The 18,742-nt window shown below is 36.3% G+C and overlaps 1 protein-coding gene across 1 annotated transcript in view; it reads right to left on the bottom strand.

Moving 5' to 3' along the window:
* Positions 1–9,216, bottom strand: part of LOC129801148 (ankyrin repeat domain-containing protein 27) — a 28,905-nt gene extending 19,689 nt beyond the window's left edge. The window contains exon 1 of the mRNA XM_055845916.1: positions 9,202–9,216. The gene's annotated coding sequence lies outside the window, so the exon portion shown is untranslated. The remainder of the gene's footprint in view (positions 1–9,201) is intronic.
* Between the last annotated feature and the right edge of the window lie 9,526 nt (positions 9,217–18,742).

The raw sequence follows: 18,742 nt of genomic DNA on the forward strand, positions 1-18,742 counted from the left end.
TCAAAAACGATAGATTGAAAATTTTTGATTTTTTAACCCTTTAAGGACGATTGGAACACCGGTGTCCCATAAAGAAAATAATTTTTCCTGACTACCTAAAGTTATTTTTTTCTTATGTCTCTACGTAATTGTAAAGTAGAAGGTTGAAGGAATCTAGAATATTTTTTGCAAGTCGCTAGCTATTTGTTATGTAGTATATATTTAAGCTCAAAAATGGCGAATTTTTAAATTCTCAAATTCATAATTGATTTTATTCATTTTTTTATACTTCCAATTTTTTTAAGCAAACCCCTTTTGCCAATAAAAACTACAAAACTCATACGTAATATTTTTCATTAAAGCGAAAAATATTGTTCATTGGTATTGTCAGAAAAATACTTAAATTTTTAGGCTATTTTCGTTCCTATCATTCATAGATGCAAGAAACATACCGAATCAGACTCTGTTGGACTTTCCAAGATTAGATGTAAGATTTATCATTGATTATGTTTCCCAGATTAACTTTTATTGTTGATTTTCAGTCCGTAAAAAGTGTCTCGTCGTTAAAGGGTTAATTGTTTATAAGTATTGTGGAGTACTGTACTCCCTGAAAAAATTGAACTCAAAATTTTGAGTTTAACTGGTATTTTTCCTTTTCTGAAAAAATTCAAAAAATCATTAATCTTTTAATAAATTAATTGAGCAAATCGGGTGAAAATTAAGCTTCAACCTTGAATAATTCAAGATGGCGAATTTTCCGGTGATAGATGTCAAACGACGAAATGTTCAGCTGGACTACCTCCATAACATATCCAAAAATGAAGTAAATCGTCAAGGCCAATTTTTTACAAGGTCATAAAACATGTTTTTTGGAGGGGTTAGAAAGGGTAGGGGGTAATTTGAGTAAGTTAGTTAGATATAATGTATTGACTTCTTAGGGGGTCACCGAAGACTGGAAGTCAATATCTCTTACCGTTTAGCAGCTAGGATGTTGCAAAGTTGAAAAAAAAAGTCGATTGTGAAAACTGCTCTCTCTTGGAGTTCGAGCAGTTAAAAAAAAGAGTAAGAAGAAATCTCAACCCGTTCACGAGATAGAGCATTTTGAAATATTTGCCAAAAATCTCATTTGACGAATGAAGCGCGAGACGCCACCTTTGGCGCCATGTATCTCCGGCCAGAAAATTTTTGGTCGAAAAAAAATAACGGTATATTATTGTATTGTATTGTATTGTATTTATTTTTATCTTGCATTTGATCGTGTATTTAACCATATGTAAAATTCAGAAACATCTGAGACCATGAAGGGTACCTCTATGGTCGTCGTGAGATGGATTGGCCTTAATAAGAATGATAAGGGAACATTTTCCTTTATTTAGTTCCTTTTGTTTCATAAAAATATGAATGATAATTACTAATTCATGCTCCTTTATTAATTGCATAAGCAATTAAAAAAGAGGAAAAATTTGAAAAATATCTCTAATAACTAAATTAAATGACTTATATCAACTAATAATTTGTCGAATTCTCCAGGTAGAAGCAAAAACAATGTCGAAAAAAAATAAATGTCAAAGAGAAAATTTAGTGTAGAGAATTTTGCATTTTGAGTGAATTCGAAGAATCGTGAAAAATCTAAGTATTTTGGGAGCAAAAAAAAAATGTCAAGGAGAGGTCTTAGGAGGAAAGGATTTTGTGCTTTAAGTCTATGTAAAAACAGGGTCAAAAAAAATTAAAAACAAAAAAAAAAAAGAAAATTTCGCTACTTGGGTAAATTAAAAAAAGCTTCGTGAAAAATTTACGTGAAAGTCTATTGAGGGCTAAAAAAATGTGTCAGGGACTGGTCTTACGAGGAAAGGATTTTGTGTTTTAAGTCTATAAAAACAGGGTCAAAAAAAAAATTAAAAACGAAAAAAGAAAATTTCGCTACTTGGGTAAATTAAAAAAAGCTTCGTGAAAAATTTACGTGAAAGTCTATTGAAGGCTAAAAAAATGTGTCAGGAGGAAAGGATTTTGTGATTTGGGCTGAAGCGAAAACAAAGTAGAAGCAAGAAAAAATGGAGTTTTATGGCAAAAAAATATCAATAAAAAAATTGAGAAAAGAATTTTGCGATTTAGCTAAACACAAAAAAATATCATGAAAAATCTAAGTTTTTCGGTAAATTTACCGAATTTTATTTAGAAAATACCTAAATTTTAGGTATTTTCTGCTTTTATTGTGTTTTGGTGAGATAAAAAGAGCTAAGGATAATGAATAGTACTTGATTTAACTCATGGGTCTCCTGAGGAATCCAAATCAATAAAAATAGCGATAGATGTGATTTTAAAACAATCAGAAATTAAGGGATTCTTTTTAGATATCTTCAAATAATGTGGAACATAATTTATCTAAAAAGAAGAGGACAGATTTGGATTTTTATATAATTTTTTTTATAAGGTGACTCCGGTGACTCTATCCATGCCTGAATCACTGAAATGAGGGCTTTCTATTAATCAAAGCAGGAGTTTAGGTACAGACGAAATGCTGTTCTATGTGTTCCTTATAAGAAGAAAAAGAGACTTCTTAAATATTTTGTTTGGGTTCCAGTATAAAAATTTATTTCTTGACAATCTTCATATTTTCCTGATTTTTTAACCAACTTGAAGGCCATTTTTTACTCTTTATTTATATAGAGCAGTTTAAAAAGAGAACCAAAAAAAAGAAATGAACATTTTTGGAACGCCAGAATTTTCATCAAGAAATTTCCTTTGTAAATAGATATTAACTTTTTTCGGACCGCACGCAGCATATGCTGCAAGTCAATTTCATAATTTTTTAATCAAAAATATCTAAGCTCAGAAAATAATTGAGGTCCTACAAAAAATATCTTACATTTTGACATTATTATAGTTTGTAAATCATCCACAAGAATCGGATTTTTCTCAGTTCTAAATAATAATTAAAAAAAAAAACATTGTTTTTCACAGAACATTCATATGCTGCTTTGGGTCCCAAAAGAGACGAAAGAGTTAAGGAGACCCCTTAAAGAATTCCAATTGATAGTTGATATGTTCTTAAATTTGTAGGATAACTCAATAGCTTTCCAACAAGCCCTCATTGATTAATTTCTGATCACTAGAACATGAATTAGAAGCGAATATGTGAGTTGGTACATTTTAATTTCTGAACATTTTGAACTTACCAATTTTTTTTTAAAAATCTATTTCTTATCCGATTTCAATGAAATTTTGCAAAAACATTGTCCACTAAATGAGCAATGTTCCTCTAAAATATTGAGAAGAAAGTCTTCCGCAGAGAAATTTATTCCTGGCGAATTTGTGAATTTTCGTGATTTTTCACTACAAAGATTGCCGTTGAGGAACCTCTAAACAGCGTCCAAACTTATTCTTGTCTAAGAAGCATTTTATTGTCTCATCATATAGAACAATTTTCCGGCCGGGCCAAAAGAATCTATTTTTTTTGAAACACCCTACTGACCAGCTACCTAACTTCCAAATACATACAAAATGGGGATTCTGGAAGTTGGGATGAGGATCTGGGAGACTTTGACGGTTGACTGGGAATTCCCATGTGGTGCTCCAGATTCGGTATCTATCCCACTATCATCCTGCACTGAAATCATTGAGTAAGTTTTTGCTGGTGCTGACCAGCTACCTAACTTCCAAATACATACAAAATGGGGATTCTGGAAGTTGGGATGAGGATCTGGGAGACTTTGACGGTTGACTGGGAATTCTCATGTGGTGCACCAGATTCGGTATCTATCCCACTATCATCCTGCACTGAAATCATTGAGTAAGTTTTTGCTGGTGCTGACCAGCTACCTAACTTCCAAAATGCTTACATGCAAAATGGGGATTCTGGAAGTTGGGATGAGGATCTGGGAGACTTTGACGGTTGACTGGGAATTCTCATGTGGTGCACCAGATTCGGTATCTATCCCACTATCATCCTGCATTAAAATCATTGAGTAAGTTTTTGCTGGTGCTGACCAGCTACCTAACTTCCAAATACATACAAAATGGGGATTCTGGAAGTTGGGATGAGGATCTGGGAGACTTTGACGGTTGACTGGGAATTCTCATGTGGTGCACCAGATTCGGTATCTATCCCACTATCATCCTGCATTAAAATCATTGAGTAAGTTTTTGCTGGTGCTGACCAGCTACCTAACTTCCAAATACATACAAAATGGGGATTCTGGAAGTTGGGATGAGGATCTGGGAGACTTTGACGGTTGACTGGGAATTCTCATGTGGTGCACCAGATTCGGTATCTATCCCACTATCATCCTGCACTGAAATCATTGAGTAAGTTTTTGCTGGTGCTGACCAGCTACCTAACTTCCAAATACATGCAAAATGGGGATTCTGGAAGTTGGGATGAGGATCTGGGAGACTTTGACGGTTGACTGGGAATTCTCATGTGGTGCACCAGATTCGGTATCTATCCCACTATCATCCTGCACTGAAATCATTGAGTAAGTTTTTGCTGGTGCTGACCAGCTACCTAACTTCCAAATACATGCAAAATGGGGATTCTGGAAGTTGGGATGAGGATCTGGGAGACTTTGACGGTTGACTGGGAATTCTCATGTGGTGCACCAGATTCGTTATCTATCCCACTATCATCCTGCACTGAAATCATTGAGTAAGTTTTTGCTGGTGCTGACCAGCTACCTAACTTCCAAATACATGCAAAATGGGGATTCTGGAAGTTGGGATGAGGATCTGGGAGACTTTGACGGTTGACTGGGAATTCTCATGTGGTGCACCAGATTCGGTATCTATCCCACTATCATCCTGCACTGAAATCATTGAGTAAGTTTTTGCTGGTGCTGACCAGCTACCTAACTTCCAAATACATGCAAAATGGGGATTCTGGAAGTTGGGATGAGGATCTGGGAGACTTTGACGGTTGACTGGGAATTCTCATGTGGTGCACCAGATTCGGTATCTATCCCACTATCATCCTGCACTGAAATCATTGAGTAAGTTTTTGCTGGTGCTGACCAGCTACCTAACTTCCAAATACATGCAAAATGGGGATTCTGGAAGTTGGGATGAGGATCTGGGAGACTTTGACGGTTGACTGGGAATTCTCATGTGGTGCACCAGATTCGGTATCTATCCCACTATCATCCTGCACTGAAATCATTGAGTAAGTTTTTGCTGGTGCTGACCAGCTACCTAACTTCCAAATACATGCAAAATGGGGATTCTGGAAGTTGGGATGAGGATCTGGGAGACTTTGACGGTTGACTGGGAATTCTCATGTGGTGCACCAGATTCGGTATCTATCCCACTATCATCCTGCACTGAAATCATTGAGTAAGTTTTTGCTGGTGCTGACCAGCTACCTAACTTCCAAATACATGCAAAATGGGGATTCTGGAAGTTGGGATGAGGATCTGGGAGACTTTGACGGTTGACTGGGAATTCTCATGTGGTGCACCAGATTCGTTATCTATCCCACTATCATCCTGCACTGAAATCATTGAGTAAGTTTTTGCTGGTGCTGACCAGCTACCTAACTTCCAAATACATACAAAATGGGGATTCTGGAAGTTGGGATGAGGATCTGGGAGACTTTGACGGTTGACTGGGAATTCTCATGTGGTGCACCAGATTCGGTATCTATCCCACTATCATCCTGCATTAAAATCATTGAGTAAGTTTTTGCTGGTGCTGACCAGCTACCTAACTTCCAAATACATACAAAATGGGGATTCTGGAAGTTGGGATGAGGATCTGGGAGACTTTGACGGTTGACTGGGAATTCTCATGTGGTGCACCAGATTCGGTATCTATCCCACTATCATCCTGCATTAAAATCATTGAGTAAGTTTTTGCTGGTGCTGACCAGCTACCTAACTTCCAAAATGCTTACATACAAAATGGAGATTCTGGAAGTTGGGATGAGGATCTGGGAGACTTTGACGGTTGACTGGGAATTCTCATGTGGTGCACCAGATTCGGTATCTATCCCACTATCATCCTGCATTAAAATCATTGAGTAAGTTTTTGCTGGTGCTGACCAGCTACCTAACTTCCAAAATGCTTACATACAAAATGGAGATTCTGGAAGTTGGGATGAGGATCTGGGAGACTTTGACGGTTGACTGGGAATTCTCATGTGGTGCACCAGATTCGGTATCTATCCCACTATCATCCTGCACTGAAATCATTGAGTAAGTTTTTGCTGGTGCTGACCAGCTACCTAACTTCCAAAATGCTTACATACAAAATGGAGATTGTGGAAGTTGGGATGAGGATCTGGGAGACTTTAACGGTTGACTGGGAATTCTCATGTGGTGCACCAGATTCGGTATCTATCCCACTATCATCCTGCATTAAAATCATTGAGTAAGTTTTTGCTGGTGCTGACCAGCTACCTAACTTCCAAATACATACAAAATGGGGATTCTGGAAGTTGGGATGAGGATCTGGGAGACTTTGACGGTTGACTGGGAATTCTCATGTGGTGCACCAGATTCGGTATCTATCCCACTATCATCCTGCATTAAAATCATTGAGTAAGTTTTTGCTGGTGCTGACCAGCTACCTAACTTCCAAATACATACAAAATGGGGATTCTGGAAGTTGGGATGAGGATCTGGGAGACTTTGACGGTTGACTGGGAATTCTCATGTGGTGCACCAGATTCGGTATCTATCCCACTATCATCCTGCATTAAAATCATTGAGTAAGTTTTTGCTGGTGCTGACCAGCTACCTAACTTCCAAATACATACAAAATGGGGATTCTGGAAGTTGGGATGAGGATCTGGGAGACTTTGACGGTTGACTGGGAATTCTCATGTGGTGCACCAGATTCGGTATCTATCCCACTATCATCCTGCATTAAAATCATTGAGTAAGTTTTTGCTGGTGCTGACCAGCTACCTAACTTCCAAATACATACAAAATGGGGATTCTGGAAGTTGGGATGAGGATCTGGGAGACTTTGACGGTTGACTGGGAATTCTCATGTGGTGCACCAGATTCGGTATCTATCCCACTATCATCCTGCATTAAAATCATTGAGTAAGTTTTTGCTGGTGCTGACCAGCTACCTAACTTCCAAATACATACAAAATGGGGATTCTGGAAGTTGGGATGAGGATCTGGGAGACTTTGACGGTTGACTGGGAATTCTCATGTGGTGCACCAGATTCGGTATCTATCCCACTATCATCCTGCACTGAAATCATTGAGTAAGTTTTTGCTGGTGCTGACCAGCTACCTAACTTCCAAATACATGCAAAATGGGGATTCTGGAAGTTGGGATGAGGATCTGGGAGACTTTGACGGTTGACTGGGAATTCTCATGTGGTGCACCAGATTCGGTATCTATCCCACTATCATCCTGCACTGAAATCATTGAGTAAGTTTTTGCTGGTGCTGACCAGCTACCTAACTTCCAAAATGCTTACATGCAAAATGGGGATTCTGGAAGTTGGGATGAGGATCTGGGAGACTTTGACGGTTGACTGGGAATTCTCATGTGGTGCACCAGATTCGGTATCTATCCCACTATCATCCTGCACTGAAATCATTGAGTAAGTTTTTGCTGGTGCTGACCAGCTACCTAACTTCCAAAATGCTTACATGCAAAATGGGGATTCTGGAAGTTGGGATGAGGATCTGGGAGACTTTGACGGTTGACTGGGAATTCTCATGTGGTGCACCAGATTCGGTATCTATCCCACTATCATCCTGCATTAAAATCATTGAGTAAGTTTTTGCTGGTGCTGACCAGCTACCTAACTTCCAAATACATACAAAATGGGGATTCTGGAAGTTGGGATGAGGATCTGGGAGACTTTGACGGTTGACTGGGAATTCTCATGTGGTGCACCAGATTCGGTATCTATCCCACTATCATCCTGCACTGAAATCATTGAGTAAGTTTTTGCTGGTGCTGACCAGCTACCTAACTTCCAAAATGCTTACATGCAAAATGGGGATTCTGGAAGTTGGGATGAGGATCTGGGAGACTTTGACGGTTGACTGGGAATTCTCATGTGGTGCACCAGATTCGGTATCTATCCCACTATCATCCTGCATTAAAATCATTGAGTAAGTTTTTGCTGGTGCTGACCAGCTACCTAACTTCCAAAATGCTTACATGCAAAATGGGGATTCTGGAAGTTGGGATGAGGATCTGGGAGACTTTGACGGTTGACTGGGAATTCCCATGTGGTGCTCCAGATTCGGTATCTATCCCACTATCATCCTGCACTGAAATCATTGAGTAAGTTTTTGCTGGTGCTGACCAGCTACCTAACTTCCAAATACATGCAAAATGGGGATTCTGGAAGTTGGGATGAGGATCTGGGAGACTTTGACGGTTGACTGGGAATTCTCATGTGGTGCACCAGATTCGGTATCTATCCCACTATCATCCTGCACTGAAATCATTGAGTAAGTTTTTGCTGGTGCTGACCAGCTACCTAACTTCCAAATACATGCAAAATGGGGATTCTGGAAGTTGGGATGAGGATCTGGGAGACTTTGACGGTTGACTGGGAATTCTCATGTGGTGCACCAGATTCGGTATCTATCCCACTATCATCCTGCACTGAAATCATTGAGTAAGTTTTTGCTGGTGCTGACCAGCTACCTAACTTCCAAATACATGCAAAATGGGGATTCTGGAAGTTGGGATGAGGATCTGGGAGACTTTGACGGTTGACTGGGAATTCTCATGTGGTGCACCAGATTCAGTATCTATCCCACTATCATCCTGCACCAGAATCACTGATTATGGTTTCACGGTTCCTGGCCAAATACCCAACTTCCATTTTGCCTACATGCAAAATGCCCCTTCCTAGAGATTGGGATGAGGAGCTGAGGGACACTTACTGTCGACTGGGCATTCCCACATGGTGCACCAGATGCGGTATTTATCGTACTCTCATCCTGCACCAGAATCACTGAGTAAGGTTTTAGGGTTCCTGGCCAGGGTCTCCTGAAGTAATGTTTCTGGAGTGGAACTTCCTTGAGATTGAAATGGATATCTCTTTGTCTCACACTAGACTCTTCGCATATTTACCTTAGATGGTAATAATTTCCTGGTTTTACAACTTAATTGATTTGTATTCTCATCATTTATTCGTTTTTTGTTTGTTTTTACACTCACTATTTTTTTCTGTGTAACTTTGCTCAGAGTTGCTCAAATGGGTAAAATCTGTCAAAATTTTTTGGGTAATTTTTTCAGGGTAGTAAATTCGCGGTTATACGCACAGAGATTGACATTCAGGCAGGCAACTGTTGCCACTAAAAATACACAGTTACAAACAGTTTGTTGTAATTTTTAAAAGTTTAAAACTTAAAATTTTAAAACTTAGAGAAGAAAGTTCAGATAGGACAAGGAGTACAAAAATATAATAGTATCTGATCCGCTATCCTGCAGGATAACAGAAAATGATCTAAGAAGACTGTTAACCCTTTAAGGACGACTGGGTCACCCGGGTCACCCGTATGACATGATTCAGAGAAAATAATTTTTCTTGACTACCTAAAAGTAATTTCTTTCTAATATTTGTGCGTAATCGCAAAGTAGAAGATTGTAGGAATCTAGGATATTTTTTGCATATATCCAACTACAGTGCCCTCTGTGTAATCCGAATGATTGGGAGACAATATGACAGATGTCTACAGTAGACTCTCTCTCAATCGGGAATATGGGGCAAAATGTCATCCGGTTTAGCGATAGAATTGAGCGTCAAAGCCTTTGTAAATTCCACAAAAAGCGCTCAATTATAAAGACTCACGATAAAATAGGAAGAACTATAGCGAATTTGAGCGAATTAGCTTCATAATTAAACGTGAAAATTGTCAACAAAATTTGTCGCCCGATTGAGAAAGAGCCGATTGAGTGAGAGTCTACTGTACTTCGTAATCCGGATGGATTTTTTTGAATTTGTTCAACGTCTTGCAAATATAATACAAGTTTTTTTTTGTAGAATTAGAATAAAAGTTTTAAAAAAGATCAAAAAGACATAATTAGAGAATTCTATGCTATTATACCTCATTTATTAAACAAAAACATCACAGGACATCACAATTAAACAAATTAAACAAATTAATCACAATTAAACAAAAACATCACATTTTCATTGCTGAAAGAACACACAAACGTTAAAAAAATGTACGGATACACATCTAAAAAATTACTCAAAAATTACACATTTTCCAAAATTACAACTATATTAGTAATGTAAAAAATTATCCACTATTTTATGTTTTTTTTTTTCAATACCCTTAAGGAGTAATATAAATCGAATTTCGAATAAAAATTAATACAGTAGAGTCTCGCTATAGGCCATCGCTCTATAGTCCACAATTTATCGACCGTTGATTTCAAAACACTGATTTTAAGTTAGGTTATGTTTTTTTGTATGCGACATGCATAATTATTTTAATATTTTTGGCAAACTTTATTAAGTAGTTGTGATAATTGTGATCCACAATGAAGAGAGCAAGGACAAGTACCACAATCGCAAAGAAAGTGGAAGCCGTCGAGCAAATTTCAATACTAAAAGTCGTTGATAATTTCAAAAAATGACATAGACTATAGTGTGCGACCCAAGTGTCAAATTTGAAACCAAATATGGACTATAGCGAGACTCTACTGTAATTGTTTATGAACCGCTTCATAACCAGTTCATGATCGATTGGCCTCGATTCATGCTTGTCAGGAATTCCAAGACCTTTCCAACGACCCCATATATGACACGATTAGTTTGAGATCTATCTAGAAAGCCTTTTAAACTTTCGACCTTGAAACGAACAGCGTGACATGATTTCTTAGAAACCATCTAAAACACGAAGATATATGTTGAGAAAAGTGATTCCCGGGTCGTGGAAGGTGAAAAATCAAGCATTCCACATATTTAATACTGCTATATCTGCACAGTTAAAGCAGTAAAATAAATTTAAAAAAAAAACATTTTCTTGTATGGGGAATGATTCCACATAGACTCCCGACCAATTTTGGGACTCAATCAATGAGAAAATGGCATTAATTTCTTATTAGAAAATGTGCAATGTCTTCATATATATCGCGATATTACTTACAGAAACTCAAGAATACCCTCCATTAAACCTTAAATAGGTGGTATACTAAACCTTAAATAGAAAATATATAGGTGGAAGTGGAGTACCTTTGAAATAGGGCAGCTTTGAAATTGGGCTTTTTCTCCTAGAAACTGGACATTATCATGATATAATTTAGCTCCACAAAGCAATTCCGAAGATAAATTGCATTATGATAAGGTTCAATTCCGTTTAAAAATAGGAGAAGAAAGCCCAATTTTAAAAAGCTGCCCAAATTCAAAGGTACTCAACTTCTTCCCAGAGAATAGAGAGATTCTTCGTGAACATTTTAAGCCATCCCTAAGACTTAGTCTGAGTGGCCCCAAATGTATTTTACAAATTTGATTTTTTCTAAAAAATTTATTTTTTGTATTTACACGTTCCGTAGATATTTTTTCTATTATCCACTTAGTGTGTATTCCCGAGGGCGAGGACTTGGAGAGGACTGAGGCTAGACAACAAGGGGATATACGTATGTGCAATTCTAAACAAAGAAAAGGCGTCTAGCACTTTGAATTAGTATTTGATGTACTATTTGATTAGTATTTGATGATAGCAGATAGATTCAGATAAAGACACGGATTTTGACCCAAATCTTTCTCCTTTATTACTGAAACAAGCTCCGAAACGTTGTTTCAGTAATAAGGAGAAAAAGGATTTAGGTCAAAATCCGTATCTTTTTAACTGAAATAATTTGAACTTTACGACAATAAAATAATATTATGGCTTATAATGCACCAAGTTGCAATTTTCACCCCATAACCTTTGCCGAACACCGCAAGTAGATTATCATTTTTAGTTTAAGAGCTATTTATTAAGCTTTAAAAAAACGGCCAGACGGACGGGAACGGTTTTTAGCCATCCATATGTTCGTGATCAGGAAGTGGCCAAACACATTTTGTCAAAGTTTGGGGCCGATCGGTGGGCATGATATTTTGTTAAGATTATTGTAGGAGAGATTGTCAAGAATCTCACCCAATAGAAGCAAACTGTCTCCTATAAGGTTAGTTTTTTAGGGAATTGTGTTTTCGAACAAAGTTAATTCTTTGTCTTTGGAGTAGGGGAATGTACTCTACCTACGAACGTTCATACTTTCGAATAATGTGAATTTTCTTTAAGTTTTTCTAAGAGACTTAAACATTTCTATTAAATATTAGTTAGTAAAACAAATTCTCATTATTCAAAGGCATGAACGTTCGAAGGGAGAGTACTTTCCCCTATGGACGACCAGATGAAAAACTACCTAGAGAAGCTGGAAACTGTGAAGAAGTCAAATAGTCAATAAATTATTTGATTTTTTAAGATTAATAAGCTCTTTATGAAAATTATAGTGGTCCTGAAAAGGATCGTTTTTGTGGCCCTGAAAAGGTCCGTTTTTTGAAAAGAAATTTTTTAATGACTTACAAAATGTAAGTCATTGCATGGATCTTTTGTTTCACATCTTGTTTTACAAGATATGCTTGATCGGGATCCATGGTATTGCCTTCGATTGCATTGAGAAGATCTTCACACATGGCTCGAACGACCATTATTTTTTCCAGGTAGGGGAAAGTACTCTCCCTTCGAACGTTCATGCCTTCGAATAATGTGAATTTTTTTTACTTTTCTAATAGATTTCCACATAATTGTCACATAATTATCAATAATTTGATAATAAGCTAACTAATATTTAATAGAAATGTTTAAGTCTCTTAGGAAAACTTAAAGGCAATTCACATTATTCGAAGGTATGAACGTTCAAAGGGAGAATACTTTCCCCTATAGGTCCCCCTAGCTAGGCTCTCAATTCCTCCAGCGGTTCATCTGCGTGTTGTTGGAATTCCCTCATCCTCGTAACAATCTCAGCTGTTCCTTCCGCCATGTTGATTTCCTTCGTTGGGCGTTCTTTACTGTATCACTTTCTGTGTTCAGTTGTCTACTGCCCTAACGTCACAAGTACAGCAGTATTATTTATATCAATATGTGAATGCAAGTGTGAATGCACGATATGTTTCGGGTCACATCCTAAAAAGTTCTTGCTTCAAGCTGAAAAACCCGATATATTTCGGATCTTAGAGATTCAAATGTAACACAAAGAATAACTTGAAAAAAAATCTACCCAAATGAAGAATTAAATTGGATATTATCCAAAACAATTAACCAATTTCCCAACAGACAAATAAAGAATACAATTAAAGAACAAATTAAGACAAATAAAAAAATACATTTATGAAAATTAAATAATTTTGCGGAGAAATATAGGAAAAGCTTGATCAAATTTAAGGTTAAGAAATATGGCTTAACTTTTTTGATTTCTCAACAGACAAGATTAAAAAAAATGACTGGAGTTTGAATAGGGCAATTACCATCCATTAGGTTTTGAAAAACCACTAGAATTGTGCTTGTTATTCAGTATTTTGAGATCTTTGGGAACTGAGATAATTTCCAGTCTGATACCCGTGTAATTCTATTTTTTTAAGGTTCATCCAAACTCTTTAAATATTGTTTTACAGACCTAAAAAGGGCTGTTTTTTGTTTTTTTATTTTATTTCATTTCAGTTTCTTCAATTCAGCCAACTGTCCATTGTATTTTTTGTCAATGCGACTGTACTCTGAAAACAAAAGAAAATTATTTAAATAGTTAATAATTTTTTTTACTTACTATCTTTAGTGTTGTGGTCCTTATCATATTTAAGGAACTCGTTGACTGCCCTCTTAGTTTCACGGTATGATTTTTCATACTCTCTCTTCTCTCGCATTATCTCACGGTAGTTGTCTTCGGTCTCTTGAAAATCATTCAAAACTCCGTCCGCATTCATCCTTCTGCTGTTTGTAGTCCTTCTTAAATTGTTGAGCACTGAATGATTTTTGAAATCAAAACGTCGGTGTATTTATAGATAACTTGCATATGAAATCCATACAAACATTTCGGGTCACAGAGAAATTGATCTTGACTGGAAATTAATTTAGTTTCCAAAGATTTCAAAATACTGAATAACAAGCACAATTCTAGTGATTTTTCAAAACCTAATGGATCACACTTGCTCTATATTTCAAGTCCCAGTCAATTTTTTTAAATCTTGTCTGTTGAAAAATCAAAGAAGTTAAGCCATATGGTTTAACTTCTTAGTTAGTCTTAGGATGCTATCTAAGGGCCTCGACAGACCTGAGGATTATCCGAGAGACGGCTTAGTGTAATTATACTCGACATAATGGTTAAACTTCATTTCCATCATTTTCCACTAAGTCGTCTCTCGGCTTAAGTCGTAAGTGTGTCCAGGCAGGGCATAAGCCCGCGAGCGTCAAGATCGTACTCTGCACGATTATAGTGGACAAATGTATACATCATCTTACAAAAAACGGTTCTTCTTAGGGCCACAACAATTCAAAGAGTGAAATTAAATCTTTGAAGTAAATTTCTTAATTTTAATGAATAACTCTTTATGGAATAATTGTTGTGACGTAAAACCTTATACTTCTTCGGGGTATTCTTTTTTTCTGGATGATTCCATTACGTTTCGTTATTGCGTATTTACTATTGGAAACCTTATGCTTTTATTTCACATGCAAGGGTGATGTGGCATGATTCGCATGCAGATAATACAGTTAACCTTCGAAAGATGCGAATTTTCTCTTTAATTGCAAAGAGCTAGTTCATTATTTATCACTTTCATGCGTCAGGTTTATGATTACCTGGCTCAGAAATGACAAACCAGCTCCTTGCAATCAAAGGGAAAATTCGCATCGTTTGAAGGTTCACTGCGAGCGAATCATGACTTATATTTCTTTTTTGATCACAATTAGGGCATCCGGTAAATGCTTCATGACGAATTTTGAAATGTTTCAGAGGACATTCTTTTCTATCGCATATATACAGTGAGTGTCAATAGTTTGTTGCCTAATGGATGTTTGAGAAATCAAGTGAAAAAAATGATAGAAAAAAATACTTTTCCAAATTTTTCTTTTTGCAGATGAGTTCCTTGTAATCCGTAGATATTATTTATAGTTTTCAAAAAAAATAATTAATTTTATTTCATATCAAAAATAATTGTTTTCCAAAAGTTGGTCATTTTTGAAAAATCAAAAGTTTGTTGCCTCATTAAAAAAACTAATTCAAAATGGTGAAAACGTGCAACCAACTTTATGTAAACCGGTTACATTTTGAGCTTATGTCATTTGATAGGCAAATGGTGGATTTGTACATTTTTAAGGCTGTCAATGTTAAATATATAGGTTTAAGAGTGATGATAAATAACAAGAAATAATCAGTTTTTTGATAATTCATAATTTAGGTTATAATGGCAAATTACAAAAAGTTGAAAGGTGGGATATTGTCCAGAGATACTGCTGGAAGGAATCGGCGTCGCTTAATTGCCAAATTTTATGGAAATTCATGAAAAGTTATACATAAAATGGTCAAATATTATAGTTATGAGGCACGAGTACATCTGAAACACGCTACTGGTAGACCCAGGGTTTCGACTCAGAAAGTCGATAACCGCATTCTAGGTATCTCTGATAGTAACCCCATGATGTTTGCTTCAAAAATTCAAAGTCGGCTGGTTACAGAAGGCATACAGGCTTCAAATGCTTCGAAAATCAAACTCAAAATGAAAGAAAATATAAGAATAGGTACTTGGCTCGCAAGATTCCATTGGTAAGCAAAACCAAACTGCGTAAGAGGTTGTATTTTTACGTTTTTAGCATGCTCCAAGTGAATTTACAACCTTTTAACCAGATTGGTTTTGTTTACCAATGGAAACCTGCAAACCAAGTAATTATTCTTACCACTTTCATTAAATTGCGGTTGGTTTTGAAGCCTGTATGCCTTCTTTAACCAGCCGACTCTGAATTTTTGAAGCAAACATCATGGGGTTACTATCAGAGATACCTAGAATGCGGTTATCGACTTTCTGAGTCGAAACCCTGGGTCTACCAGTAGCGCTTTTCAGATGTACTCGTGCCTCATAACTATAATATTTGACCATTTTATGTATAACTTTTCATGAATTTCCATAAAATTTGGCAATTAAGCGACGCCGATTCCTTCCAGCAGTATCTCTGGACAATATCCCGCCTTTCAACTTTTTGTAATTTGCCATTATAACCTAAATTATGAATTATCAAAAAACTGATTATTTCTTGTTATTTATCATCACTTTTACACCTATATATTTACCATTGACAGCCTTAAAAATGTACAAATCCACCATTTGCCTATCAAATGACATAAGCTCAAAATGTAACCGGTTTACATAAAGTTGGTTGCACGTTTTCACCATTTTGAATTAGTTTTTTTAATGAGGCAACAAACTTTTGATTTTTCAAAAATGACCAACTTTTGGAAAACAATTATTTTTGATATGAAATAAAATTAATTATTTTTTTTGAAAACTATAAATAATATCTACGGATTACAAGGAACTCATCTGCAAAAAGAAAAATTTGGAAAAGTATTTTTTTCTATCATTTTTTTCACTTGATTTCTCAAACATCCATTAGGCAACAAACTATTGACACTCACTGTACATCCTTTGTGCCATCAAAGCATTTAATTCCTTCACAAAATCACACAAGTATCGGTTTTGGGGACACTCTTTAATAAAGATCTCCTTGTTCATCGTGCCCGTTGAGAAGAATTCAATGCTGTGATGGCCACAAGAACATGGCTTTCAATTTCAAAATCAATCCCTATAGCTAAAAACAATATCACGATCTAATCGTATTGTCCGCAGTATGTCTCAATATGAAGACCTATCGTCGGCTGGATCAACAACTGTGGCAACTGCATTTGCTTTGTGTTTGTATTCGTTGTAAAAAAAAATACAACGCTTCGTGGCATTTAAAACGAATGCAAATACAAAATAAATGCAATTAGCATAGTTGTTGATCCAGCCGATGATGTATTTTGCATTTAATTCCCCTACTTATTGAAATTTGTTTGACTTACCTTGGTACTCTATTTTAAAGAACCCACAGGAAAATAATTTTAACATTACTTTCTTTGATTTGCTCACAGAGGTGCTTCGTACGCCCGCGATGAACCAGTTTTGAAAATTAAATCTACTCAAGATCAGAAGCGCTCGATTCAATTAAGAAAATATTATATATACAGGTTTACTATTAAAGAACCATTATTTCTATTAGAAGTTACTTCTGCTCTGGAATCACCAAAATCTATCATTATGGTTTTCAAAATGTAGAGCTTATTTTCAAATTTATTATGTTGAAAATCAAATAGGTCTATAAAGACCTATAGAAATATTCCAAAATTATCAGATCCAAGCTAACAGTAGTCTCTCGAGTCTCTCATACTACTAGAACTACTACAACATCAAAATTTCATATCATATATCAAATCTAACAATGAATGTCCGATTAGATTTATTTGGAAATACATTGCCCCTATTGAATTGCAACATATTGGGACTATACAATATTCAACAACTATTTTTCAAAGTTGAAAGACAGTGCAATATGTGCAACAGGCTTGCAAAAACATATTCATTCGCATATAGCATTCTCATGCACTTATGAGTTATCTCATTCAACTCAAAAATTTCAAAATCGCTACTCGTATCACTCTCACCCGGTGGCAGCCAAAATCCAGAAAGCCAAAATCCCGAACGCCAAAATCCCGAATGTTCAAAATCCTGAAAGGGATGAAATTATGTGGCGGAAAATGTTTAGAATAATTTCCCATCAAGACACAGAAGATTTCCCTTTGCCTCCAGCAGCACACGCGTGCAATCATGGGATTAGCTATGACACTTTTAAGAATTCGGGATTTTGGTTTTCGGGATTTTGGCCCATTCGGGATTTTGGCTTTCGGGATTTTGGCTTTCCGGATTTTGACCGAGACCCCTCTCACAATTATTGAATCTACTGGATAATCAAAAAAGGGTTGTCGATTTGTATATCTCTGAACAACAACAAACGTTTCAATTGACTCTTTTCAAAAAACCGAAAATCTTTGCCGGTATTTTCTCATAAATTAAACCAAAAATTATCGCGCTAATTTACTTTGAAGTTAAAGTCGGTAAATGTGCCGGTGCTATTTACGAATTCACAATCCAAAAACTTTTCGATTTTAATGTTTCATTAGAATTCTCGTCATTAGGGAAAGGTTTTCATGCTTTGCAAACACACTGGCTTGGAACACTTCATATTTTCCAATATTCCCAGAGGCGTGCAAGAACCGTTGAAACCGAATAAACGTCAAACGAAACATGTACGGCAATGGTCAAAGCGCTACTAGAACAAACTTATTTTGACGTTTATTCGGATTCAACGGTTCTTGCACACCTCTGCTTTAATGAGTCTGACCTATTTTATTTTTTCAGGAAATACGTGACTTAAGACTAGCTATTAAGTAATTGCCATAAATACGTCAGATCCATTAAAGGAATATGGGAAAAATAAAAAAATACTCTAAGCCAAAGTACGAGCGAAGCCTCAAAGCCTTTCCGTATTTGAGTTTGCAATCCCTTGCTCTAAGAGACGATTACTTATTAATTTGGTTTAAGACACTTTTTCCTGAAATCTGAGGGAGGTTCTGTGTTCTCCTCAACTCTTTAAAATTTCGCCAGAATTTCTTGTACATATGACCAATCGATGTCAATCTTCATTATTAAAGTATGTAGTAAAATACATAAATTCTCTTGTAACTCAGTCTTTTAATTGTACCA

This window comes from Phlebotomus papatasi, chromosome 2, assembly GCF_024763615.1.
Source record: "Phlebotomus papatasi isolate M1 chromosome 2, Ppap_2.1, whole genome shotgun sequence".
In the NCBI taxonomy this organism is placed as follows: Eukaryota; Metazoa; Arthropoda; class Insecta; order Diptera; family Psychodidae; genus Phlebotomus; species Phlebotomus papatasi.